Source organism: Pogona vitticeps, chromosome 1 (assembly GCF_051106095.1).
Source record: "Pogona vitticeps strain Pit_001003342236 chromosome 1, PviZW2.1, whole genome shotgun sequence".
Taxonomy (NCBI): Eukaryota; Metazoa; Chordata; class Lepidosauria; order Squamata; family Agamidae; genus Pogona; species Pogona vitticeps.
Genome location: NC_135783.1, coordinates 109574834 through 109588138, shown reverse-complemented (window position 1 = coordinate 109588138; position 13305 = coordinate 109574834).

The window sequence follows — 13305 nt, the reverse complement described above, 5'->3', positions numbered from 1 at the left end:
GATTCTGGGACTTGTAGTCCAAACCATGAGTTTTCCACATTCTGATTAATATTGTTACCTCCCCTCCCTGATCTATAGAGGAAAGGGACCAGCTGGGGCCAGCTGAAAACATCATAGAGAACTGCTCTCACATGGCATGTATTTTTCTGCTCATCAATACTGCTATCTGTGACTTGATGTCAGTACAGTTGTGCAAAACCAGCAAGGGACTCTTAAATCTGACTCAAAACATTCTTGCAGGGGGGGAAACTTTATTTGAATTGGGTTTAGCATGTTTGAAATTGATTTTTTAAAAGGTGACTGCATGACTCACATGTAAGCCTGAGGAGTTTTTGTTTGCTTGCTTGCTTTTTGCCTAGGAAGCATGTTTTTTGGTTGGAAAGGAAGATATTTTACTCAGCTGCAAAAAGGTTATTTATTTTAAATTGCTTGTGAAATTGATTTATTTTCAGTCATTTTGTCATATGCGAATGCCTCTGTCAGTGTAAATTGCATCTGTGGAGTTTGCCACTCACAGGTGTGCCTTCCATGCTCCTCCTCCACCTCCTGTGTACATGTGTGTGTCTCCCGCCTAGAAGTGCTGTAAAAATATCTATGTTCAGTTTCAGTCCCCCAGCTGTGCATGTGTGCTTGAATGCGTGTTTCCCTTCTGCCCAAGCAATGTCTCTGGTCAGTTTTGGTTCCTGGCTCCATGTTTTGCTCCATCACAATCCTAGTCAATGTCTCTGGTCAGTCTGAACCCCCCTCCCCCAGCTCTGTGGCTAGCTCTCTTTCTGCCACCCCATGTGTGTGTGTGTGTGTGTGTGTGTGTGTGTGTCTGTGTCTGTGTCTGTGTCTGTGTCTGTGTGTCTGTCTGTGTCTGTCTGTCTGTCTTGTCTGTCGGTCTCTGTGTGCATGTGTCAGACTGCATGGAAACCTTTGTTTTAATTTTTCCCGCTATCTGCTACAGTATTCTGTCCTAAAACTATGCCAGATTACATAGGGAGATTACTGGGGAGGCTGAGTTGGGTATCGGTGGCTTGGCTCTGGCCTGGTTCCGTTCCTTCTTGGAGGACCACCCCCAGAGAGTGCAACTTGGGGAGAGTATTTCGGCCCCATGGAGTCTCAATTGTGGGATTCCACAGGGGTCGATCATTTCCCCAATGCTGTTTAACATCTATATGAGTCCGCTGGGAGGGGTCATCAGGGGATGTGGAGCATCGTGTCATCAATATGCTGATGACACCCAGCTCTACATTTCCTTTTCACCAACTACAGGTGATGCCGTCCTGTCCCTCCAGCACTGCCTGGGGGCCGTACAGAAATGGATGCAGGAGAACGGGTTGAAGCTGAACCCGGACAAGACGGAAGTTCTGAGGGTGGGTGACCCTGTGGATGGTGGCTTGGAAAACTCCCTCATGTTTGGGGGGGGTGGCCCTGGCTGCGAAGAGTGGGGTCCGCAGCCTGGGGGTACACCTGGACCCGATGCTCATCATGGAAACGCAAGTGGCGTTGGTAGTCTGCACTGCCTTTTTCCACCTTGGGCAGATTGCCCGGCTGCGACTTTACCTAGACACGGGGACGCTCACTACCTTAGTACATGCGCTCGTAATTTCTAGATTAGACTACTGTAACACGCTCTACGTGGGGCTTCCTTTGAAGCTGATGCGGAAACTTCAAGTGGTGCAGAATGCGGCGGCCAGACTCCTTACTGGAATGAGAAAATATCAACATATCTCTCTACTCTGGCCATGCTGCGCTGGCTGCCCATCCGTTTCCGCATTGACTTTAAAGTGTTAATGCTTACATATAAAGCCCTAAACGGTTTAGGACCTTGATACTTGGCGGAACGCTTACTCCCAACTAGCTCTACCCGTGTCACCCGTGCGAGCCAGGAGGTGAGGCTGAGGAGCCTGATGCCGAGGGAGGCCCAGAAGGAAAGAACTAGAAACCGGGCCTTTTCGGCGGTGGCTCCTTACCTCTGGAATAACCTACCTCCGGAGATTCACGCTGCACCCTCACTGGATACTTTTAAGAACCAACTAAAAATGTGGATGTATAGGCAGGCCTTCCCTTCCAGTTAATTCCTGTCCTCTTTCCTTTTTTTTCTCTTTATTTGATTTATTTTGTATTTTTTCCATTGCAAAATCATTTAATTAATTAATTGTTATAAATTTTTCTTGAACTTGTTATGTTTTATGTTGTAAGCCACCTAGAGTGGTCGAAATGACTAGATAGGCGGGGTATAAATACAATAAATAATAATAATAATATTTAAATATTTAAATATATATATAATTAAAGAAAAAACACCACTGCAGCAGTGGCCAGTGGCTGTGAGGAGCAGCCAGTGTGAGGGTGGGAGGATGCAGGACAAAACCCAAAATGCAGGAGGATGCAGGACAAAACCCAAAATGGAACAATTCTAAAAGTGTGTGTAGCCCCCTCAACTGATATACAGCACAATATAAAAGCAGATTAAAAGTTTTCCCAAGAGGTTGCACACACCAATTAAAAACACACACACACACAACTACCACATGATTTTAAACCAAATTATAAAACCGTGATCCCTCTCCTGATTTATTTCAATAGTGCAACTGCATGCTCAGGCAAAAATTGTACCAGGTTATGGCTGATGTGTGTAGCCATCATTCTCTTATAGCATCCTTCTGTTTCCTGTGACTGTGAGATGTATTAGCAACAGAAACACAAGATAGTTTAAACCTTAAAAAAAATCAAACATTTCTTCCTGGTCAGACTCTCAGTGTACAAAGGGGCAGAGCTTAAAATGTTTTTTTTAAAAAAAAACAACAACCCAAAAACCATCACTAGATGGGGAGACAGGGTAATACAACATATGGGGAAGTTATATATATAGAAACAAGTATGCAATTCATATGGAAATCTTACTCCTTCCCTCTCTCCCATTCCATATGACATATGTGCTTAGAATCAAGAACCGTTCTCATTTTCCCAGAAATGAGACCTGTTCATATTTGAAAATAATATGTTGCTTTAAGTGGAGAGCCTTCCGCTTCATTTGATAGGAAGCCTAGTCCTGAAGTCTACTCGGACAAAAATTGCCATCAATTAAAGAGACAGACATTATATTGCAAAAACTGGACACAGCGCCTGTCTAAGGAATAAAGGAGAAGGCTGTTTCATTTTTCTGGGAAAAGTTAAAATATTGTGCTCCCATGAGTGAAGGATGTAAATCTTCTGCTTTAACTTATCTAATGGAAGAGTGCTGAAGTTGGCAGAGCCAAAGCAATTCATCTGAACTCAAGAATGCATGTCCAATGGCCTAAAAATGCATCCAGGATTCACAGCATGGAGAGACACTATATGCTGTTATCGAGTTGGCAACTGAAAGGACTGGCTTGGAAATTGCATGTTTTGAACCACAATCTCCCCTCACCCCATTATTTCTAGTTTCTGACATGCCAGAGGTAATATTTCAGAAGTTGCGTTCTTCAACAGTCATGAGGGCTAGTGGCATCCATATACATAGATTTCCCCACTGTCACTGAGTAATCTCTATGCCAGGGAAATTGGGAAACCCTTTTGAGCAGAAGCTCTGTGTGCTTTAAAAACTCTGCACAGTTGGTTCATGTCTTGAAGAGGCAACACTGTCTTTATCATGATTCCTCTCATTCAAATCTAGATTTTTCCAGTAACTTGAACTTGTCACATATTCTTTATATTGGAAATATGAAAGGGCTGGGAAAAATATGAGGGAAACACTCAATGTCCCTCTCTCCAGACTATTACATCTCTGCTCACACTATTGCGACAGCATTGTTGGAGCCGCTGCACAGTCAAGGTTTCGGTAGCGTGGCTCTCTTTTGCCTCCCGCCCAAGGATAACACGAGACTTTAAGGTCTCACAAGAGGAGTTGGGCGAGAGGGGGGAACTCCAGGTTATTTAAAGGGTGTTCCCCCCTCTATCCGCCCTCTTGCTTTTCTGGCATGGCGAAGGATAAAGTTCCGCTTCATGGCTCTGTTGTGAGCTGTGTCATTGTCAAGGCCTGCAAGTACCAGCGATTTGGAGGCTGGGAGGGTAGCATCGGCTACCTCCCGCAGTTTGTTTTTTATTCTTGCCCCTTTGGGCTTTAGTATTAATAATTTGAATTCCCTCTTAGTTTCTAATTCATATCGTTTCATTGTTTAATTTAGATATTTGTATTATTAAGGGTGAGTGGTAGCTGCGCGGAAGGGGGTGTGTGCGCTTGCGTGGCTTGTGCAGTTTGCACGGCTTGCGCAGTTTGCACGGCAGCACAATCAGATCCTAGCAAGTGGACGAAGTAAATTTAAAAATAATAAGAAAGAAAGAAAGAAAGAAAGAAAGAAAGAAAGAAAGAAAGAAAGAAAGAAAGAAAGAAAGAAAGAAAGAAAGAAAGAAAGAAAGAAAGAAAGAAAGAAAGAAAGAAAGAAAGAAGAGTGAGAGAGAATGAAACAGGAGCAACCCTATATATATAAAAATCTAGCTGGGGCTTGAAGGTCCAGTTATGAGAATTTAATGCTCTCACACCTACTGGAGAGCCAATTTTGGAAGTGGTGCGTTTGTAGCAGTGAGGGAGGGTGAGACCTCCTGTAACATTGGCTGTTGGGCGTGTACGGGAGACCACTCGGTGTTTAGATTGTTGACGCTCGGCTCCCAAACTCCCTTCCAACCTCCCCCTTTTCAACGGTCAGCCTTCAGTGGGTAGTATTTTTTAAAAGCAAGCACATAGCAAAGTGCTATGTTCAAATCAGCCTTGCAGGGTCACATGTCACTGGCATAGATGGATCAGGGTTTAAAAAAAGAAAAAAAAGAGAAAACAATAAATAAAATTAAGAATAATAACATATCAAATGTAATTTAGCCAGAGATAAAAATATAGATAAATAATAAAAATATTAATTATAATGTATTAATTGGAATTTTTAACAATTACAGTGGTGCCCCGCATATCCGTTCCAGATTAACCTTCGCTATGGGGAAACATCGCTAAACGGAACGGGGATTCAACCTGAAATGGTTGAAGGCCAGGTTCCTGGCCATGTGTATCATTTGGTCCACGATTATCCCTTGATTGGCATGGAGGGATGCCAGGTTTTTCCTATCCGTTAATATGGCACGCAGGGGTGTTAACCGTGAGGTCTGCAGAGTGGTCTGTAGCGGCCTTGGATTGGTGATTGATCACCAAAGGAGCCGATTGGATAGACCTGGGTTTTTTCAGAACAATGGAGTCGATCTGGGTTTGGGTATCTTCTTGGAAGACATCAAGGGGGGCCTGCTTGTTGAGCTTGATGGGCTCGATGGCGGGCATGGGACTTAGCCGGGCTAGTCCCTATGCTGTAGTGGGTAGTGCAGAGAAAACAGTTTTTTTTCTGGTGAGTCCTGCTGCAAACAGTCCATCGGACCTCCTAATGCTGCGGATTGTGCGATTACAGTGCTTGGGGGGAAAGATGCGCTGGGCCACAACTGGACGAACAGTCAACAAGTAAAGATGGCTTGAGGTCCGGGGGTGGCCAAATTGTGACACTCTGCGATTTACCTGTTTCCGCACTACGGCAGGCCCCCCTTTTGCCAAAGGATGGCAACTTTGAATTATGATCAGTAAAGTGTGGCCCGTGTTTTAATCCATGATATTTGCCTCGCATCTTTATTCCGGGGTGGGGAGGGCAAGCGGTTTTCATCTCCAACAGTCTTTGTTTTGTAAGTGGAATTTACATTCCACTATGCAAAGGCCCATCACCATTCCTAGGGTAGCTGGATCTTTCATTAATCTGGACTCCTTCAGGACTCTTGCAGAACATTTCAGCAAATATGCCAAATCTGTGCCCACATTTCGGCTGGGCTCCTAATAATCTGCTTCTCATGATTTTTAGAAAAATCAGTTTGTTGACTGTTGTATCTCCTCGCTCCATTAACTAAGAAAGGCCGATTTTCTATCCTGAATGGAAGTCTCAAGGTAAATAAAAAAATCAGCTCACCACTTTGAAGAATCTCTTTAATGTGGAGATAGGAAATGTGTGATTCTTTAGATTTTGGTAGATTTCAGTTCCCCCTCTCCTTCCCCATTGACAATCCTGGTGAGCGCTATTAGGATCTGTAGGAGCGCCACACTTCAACCTCATTGGAAGAACCACACATTCACAATTACTGATACAGGATTCTTTACAACCCAGGGGTGTAATAGAAATTATAATAATATTGATAATAATCTTAGAACTTTTCCAGCTCTTTAGTCATTGTTCAAAGAAAGGAATGGTTATTAATGTGAGTGGCAGTGATTAACTGGATTTTTGGCCCAGTTCTAGTGACTTGTTCACTTATATTTTTTACACCTCTTTTTGCAATAATGTCCAGGTTGCAATCCTATGCACATTCACCTGGCAATCAATGATGCTGTACAAAATGGATCTTATTTCTGACTGGACACAAATTTGACTGTACTGCTAGTACTCTCTGACAATTAAGTTAACAGAAATAAAAAAAAAACATGGAACATGACCGCAACATAGGACTGATCACTTTTCATTTCATAGCAGTCATCCTTTATATTACTATCAGGGTGTTTCACCGTCAACACTTGCATGTTTCCATTTACTTCAGTGAAACCACACAACTGTGGTACACCACACAGAGTTAAGTGATGGCTGCATTAAACTAACTGACAAGGCTGTCTTCTATCTTGCGAAGGCAATTTGTGATATATTTGATATTGCGACTGCTTGCCAGGCCACAGTGCTGTTGATAGTTTTGACACTGGACCGCAAAACACAAGTGTTATCTCTCCATCTTGATGAGTTCATTCACAACTATGGTACAGGTGATGAAGTTCCACAGCTGGAAGTAAGTTTAGAATTGTTATTTTAAATAATAATTTCAGTTATGTCATTGTTCTCAGGGAATAATATGATATTATTTTTCTATAAAAAGATATTGCTGAATATGCCGTAAGAAAATGAACTGCAACCTATCTCTGTGTGCACATAAGGAAAAATGAAGAGTTTGCTTGAAAACACATGAAAATTAATAGCTTTCCTGATCTGAACTCATGTTTCTCATGCTCTTTGGATTACAGAAGGGTTATCCTTCTGGTGTTTGCACCCCGGGGATTAACATCTGTGCAAATGTGGTAATATAAAAAGGCCTGAATGATGAATCCATGAATTGTTCTCATTGACATTAGCAGATACTTTCTCTTGGACACGTCTTTTTTGCAGGTGCACAAGTGGCCGACCACACACTAATTGAGAGGATTATTTTCATAAGACTGTGTAGTCTGGGAGGCTCTTCTTGAAGAGAATAATTGTCTTAAGCAGCTGCTAGGAGCCATTTTTATTAATTTCTTTAAACATTATCTGGACTTTAACTCTCCCCACCCCAATGCACTGTATACAAGTAGTACTAGGTATTTTACCAAAGAAGTCTTCAGACCATTTCTGATAAACACAAACAATACTACTACTACTACTACTACTACTACTACTACTACTACTACTACTACTACTACTACTAATAATAATAATAATAATAATAATAATAATAATAATAATAATAATAATAATAATAATAAAAAACCAGCAGCAAACATTCAGCTTGCAAAGGGTTAAAATCATAAAATACTAACATTTGTATGTACAATTTCATTAGACGATTTGTCATCATAAAATAAACTTTTACAGTATACAAAGTTACATGTTATTTATATTTATATGGGAGATATTTCACTGAAGTTGAAAATATACAGTAGGCTCCATTAAAAATATAATTATTCCACCATCAGTTTTTCTTTAAGAAAAAAAAAAACCACCACAAAAGCTGTTTTTATCTTTTACTCCAAGAGCAAATCTTTAACACACAGCATGTCTGTACAACACCTGTTGGGATTAAGTGATCAGGGCAGGTTCTCTCAGAGCCTTATACACTTTGCACTGCCTGCCTATAGAATCCAAAGGTTATTATGCTATAGGTTTCCATTCACTGTGGAGGATTCTTCAAGTTCCATTATATCCTGTTTCTTGGGTGACTGCCAGGTTTGTCACCACAGGGCTGGTTTTAATATCAGGAAAAGGGGAATGGGGGTGTGTGGAAGGTTCCCTGATGGAATCAAACCTTCCTTTTACAAGGCCAACTACTGTTACTAAAAGCACTCTCTAAATCATGCAGAACCATCATGTTGTCTTACAGAACGGTGGACATTCTGTTGACTTGTATTATTTCCAGAAACTGGGAAATTACTTTTTTGCAGACTATAACTCCCCAGGCTGCCCAAGGGAATTTTTGGACAGTAGTAAAATAATAACGATGATGATGATGATATAAAAATAAAAAATAAACCACATTTCTAAGTCATGATTATTTGGACCGTGCTTATCAATATCAAACATGCATGGTTCTCTCTGTTTGAAATACTAGCTGGGGAACATACTGTTATTCTCAGAATCTTGTTGGTATTTCTGTATCTGGGGATGAAAAGTCTAAATACAACCAAAACATTGGTTCTCAGTACCATGGATCCACCAGGAATAGCATCCTTGCAAAGTGCAGTGGTTAAACTGCAGTAATGCAGTCAAGCCTCTGCTCATGGCCTGAGTTTAGTCTTGACGGGCTCAAGTAGCTGAGTCAGGATTGACTCAGCTTTCCATCCTCCCAAGGTCAGTAAAATAATTACCCGGATGACTGGGGGGGGGGGGGCAAAGTGTTGTTTGCATAATTATGTTGTAAACCATCCAGAGAGTGCTCTAGCACTATGGGGTGGTATATACTGTACGTTGAAACAACAGTCACAATAATAATAAGGGCACTTCCAGATGAGGCTTCTATTGCATCATTGCATCAGATGTCTGAAGCAGTTCCAGGTGACAAATCTATATGGAAGTCTCCAGATGTGTCCTCCTAGCACTTTTCCTGTGCTTTTTAATGGCCGTAAACCTGTTGAGGTGGGAAGGTTGTAAGAACTACGGAGTGCCTCCTAACTGTTAAGACTGTGACCCTTTTCTCTAGAAGCACCTGGTGTCTTTGGGCCGGAGCCCGCATGCCACCCAAATGAACGTGAAGGCTTCCTCTGAGCACAGACTTCCCAAATTCATCGCCATGTTTGCTCAGCTTAACGGAGTCATTCCCCCGACCACATTGCTGTAACTGGAACAAGCTTGGGGTGCTCAGCCTGCATTTCCTGTGCTTTTCATGCCCTCATCGGGAGACAAGGGCTCCGTTCACACCGGAGCAGACCTCTCCGTATGTCTGGCGCTCTTCTGCCTTCATGTCCTTTTTAGTTCTGGTGTCCAGCTGACATCTGACTGAGCGCACATTTCTTTGGGCCACAAACAGCAAATGTTTCATTTGCAGTCTTTGTTTCTTTCCTTGACCCCTGCCGGGAGGTTCAAGGGTTTTTGCAGTGAGTGGCTGTCAAAGGAGCCCAGGCCCTCCTTTGTCACAACACAGCCAAAGGTTTTGTTTGGCACAGAATGCAAATAGATCACCGCTTCACCCGGTGTGGTTCCATGTGGCCAAGACTATATGGTTTCTCAGGCTGGCTGAATACCGCCTCCAGCTCCCTTCCCCCCCCCCCCCCAATATCTCTGTAAATCCTACTCCCACTTGCTTAGCATTTGCTTTGCCTTTATCAGTCCACACTGTGTGCCTCTGCTTCTGACACGACATTACCAGTAAAAAGAAGCCTGGTTCTTCACTGGCTGTAGTTAATGTTGTTTCATTTGCACGATGAGGCTGGGTTTTTCTGCAAAGCGGGCTGGTCTTTTGAATTCCTCCACCAGGAATCAATTGGCCCGTAGAAGATGGCCCAGGGTTGTTTTCTGCCTGTTGCACAAGGCAGGAGCCAAACGGATGGATTCAAATTACAAGAAAGCAGATCCCAGCCGATCGTTAGGAAGCTGGAAGCTCTTCAGCAGTGGAATGGACCCCATCAGAAGACAGTGGCCTCTTTTTCTTTGGAGATTATTTTAAGCAAAAAATGGAAAGCATTTTCTAAGGAATGCTTTAATTGTGGATGTCTTATCTACAGTCGGTCCTACTTGACTACACCAACAATAGGCTAGTATTGTCGATAGGGCCAATCCTGGGAGCCTTTGGAGAAATGAATCTGGCAGTCCTAGGAAATCCTCTGGCATAATACACTTTGCCCCTGTAATGCCCCATTTTGGGGTCTGTCACCTTTTCCAGTAGATTTATGGCTGCTGAGTTTTCACATGAATACCATGGGCTCAAGCAGCAGATTATCCCCTACTAGTAGAGCTTCCTTGGGCTCATCCCGTCCCCTCTTGGCAGCTGTCAGCAAGGTTTTGAATGGTGCTTAGAACGCATGCTTAGGTTTGCAAGTACATAAAGGTTTCCGTGGCTTCCAAGATAAACTATAAGTCCATTTTCTTTTTAGCCTGTGTTCCAAGGCATGGAAGTATCCAATTAACATGAAGAGCTTATTTATCAAAAATTGAATTACAGCTAAATAGGGTGAGGCAGACAAGGAAGAAAAAAATATTTTATTAATTTCAGCTGTTATGTCTTAATGTAAAGAAATCACAGATTGGTAACGGACCCCAATTTCTAATCTCCTAGACTATTAACTTTTAAATCTTTGTTATGGAATACATTGGCAACGTTCCAAAATGTTATAATTTTCATAGACCTGACCTGGAATTTTTCCTGTTTTCATTTTAAGAAATGCAGAGGAAGGTGAAAATATATTTTAGGCCACTTTGTTAATTGCTTGATAATATTTCTATTAGCAGATTTTTCTCAACAGGTTTCAGCTGGTGTGTTCCTGAAATATAGCATTTCCCTCTGAGACAAAAGATACTAAGAAAATGTTGTTTCAAGTTACAAAACATAATACTATGGAATTACTGAAGGCATTGGTATTGTTAAATAGTTACTCCAAAGATGTATTTAAGTTATAAAATCCAACCATCTATAAAATAAGAAGGTTAGCTGCTGAAAAAGTCATGGATATGAAAACATCAATTTCATCTCAACAAGATCCCAACATTTTAAAAACCAAAACCAAAATCAATTAAGGCACTGCGATACTTTTATTTATTTTTTTCCTACCTTGTATATGTTGCCATATACAGTCCTGTTTATGAAGTTCTCTATGCCCAGCAGATGGAATACCAGTACAGAAGGAAAGATTACTGGAAGGGGCATTCAGGGTGTTGGTCAACACATTTGGGATGTGATTTTACACACACACCTGAGAGTGAGAACAATGAACTCAGTGAGTACATTGCATAAAATATTGATGACCTTTTAATTGTGCTGTTAACCGATTTAATTTTTTCTGTGTTCTTGAATTGTTTTTCATTCCCTTAAATGTCAATGTGGTCAAAATGCAAAATGAACAAGCAAACAAGCTTACTCTACTACCACACTCTGATAGACTCTAAAATGGTTGGCATAGCTTACTGAGTGCCCAGCTGTGGACTCCAGAGGTCCAGAGTTGGGGTCCCCACTGTGCCTCCTCGAAGATGAGCCAGATGAGATCACCTGCCATGTATGTGGCTGATGGGGTTATGTGCTCTGCCACCCGTGTGCCTTTGAGCAAGCTGCACAATCTCAGAACAACACCAGAAGGAAGGACTGATGATAAACCATTTCTGAATACATTATGATCAGTATAATATACTGGGAAGATCATCTTAAATTAGAATTGACTTGATAGCACACAATTAATGAATTAAGCTTGCATTTATTGGAAGACTCTGCAACAGGGCTGTAATCCAGGTGGGGGATGGTTGTCTATTTGGCCTGGGACGGTTGTGAACGAACACATGCTAGAAGAGGAGGAAGAGGAGGAAGAGGAACTACTACTGGATAGCTCAGTAGTTTAGGCAGTTTGATTAGGAGTTTGATTCCTCACTGTGTCTCCTTGACAAGGGCTAGACTTCCAGTTCTGCAGTTCAAAGAAGAAGAAGAAGAAGCACTTCTGGACCTCTCAGTGTTCTAAAATAATAATAAATACTCTGATGATGATTGATAAATACATATGCAAATTTGTCTGTCTCTGTGTGTAATTTTTGAGAGGCATCCCAATGCTTGGGAAAGGGGGCAAACTCTTCCTACCCAACTGTGACTTCCTCCCCCACATCATATTTCCTCTGCTGTGAATAAAACGGAAAGTGCCCTCCATTTTGAAGCCGGATTGCTATGGGAGATTTTTGAAGAGAAAAGGTCATAATAACTCAATGGGAAGGCTTCATGCACTGGTAGTTCCCCACCCATGAGATATACATTGCCTAAGATTGTGCTCTTAAATTGCATAGATTTCATGGATAACTCAGTGAGACACCTACAATAAATAGGTGCAGCTTGTGTGGTCTGGGGTCACCCAGATTCCTTTTCTTCAATAAGTAATTTTTCTCTCTTTAACTGAGTCAGGAGTACCGTATAAATCTGGATGTTTTAATAATGACTGAACTTTTTATTTAGTGTGAGACCTATTTCACAGTAAATCAATATCCTTCTTCATAACCCAGTGTGTTGCTGCCTGTACTCTCTGTTTTGTTTTGGACTCTCTACAGTACCGGGAGACTAACATTATTGGACACGATAGTAAAACACAAGATATAATGTGTTTTTACTACTGCATGTCATGGCCGGAATGTTCACATCCAGCAAATGAAATAACAAAGGAAGATTAATATTCCATTCCCTTTTATTTATTAAAAATGAAGTTTTTATCTTGAGTTTATAAATCTAGAAGCAATAATATTGCTTATCTCCAGATACCCATTATGGTGTGTTGACTTTAATAGACAAGTCCAACACTTCAAATGTGGAAACACAGTGGGTAATATTTATATGAAACTTCCAGCAACCATGGTATTTTGCTCATGTGGAATATCATGGCATTTTGCCTGGATCAAGTAACCAGCAGATTAACACATTAACACTTTTTAAAAACATGCATGTAATCCACTCTGAATGTGGTCTTTGACTCTTGGTAGGAATACCTATCCCCCCCCCCCCCCGATTGAAGCACTACCTCATAAACCCTTTCAAATAAACAGGCAGTTGCTAAGGCATTTCAGAAATATTAAGACTGGATGGTATAGATTTATTTAACCAAAATTATTTTATGTGACACTTTTCCTTTCTTTCCCGAAAAGGATGTACAATGTGGCTAATACTATGATGACAGTCAGTCAAAGACTAGCAAAACCAAACAAAACTGAGAGCCCTATGGTGTCTTAAAGGCGAGGAAATGAATTGTCTGAAATTTTATGGGCTACAATCCATTGTGTCATATAAGCAAAGTTGAATCAATTATGTTTGTCAAGGTGCTGCGTACAGAGAAACCCCACTGGGCTGTCA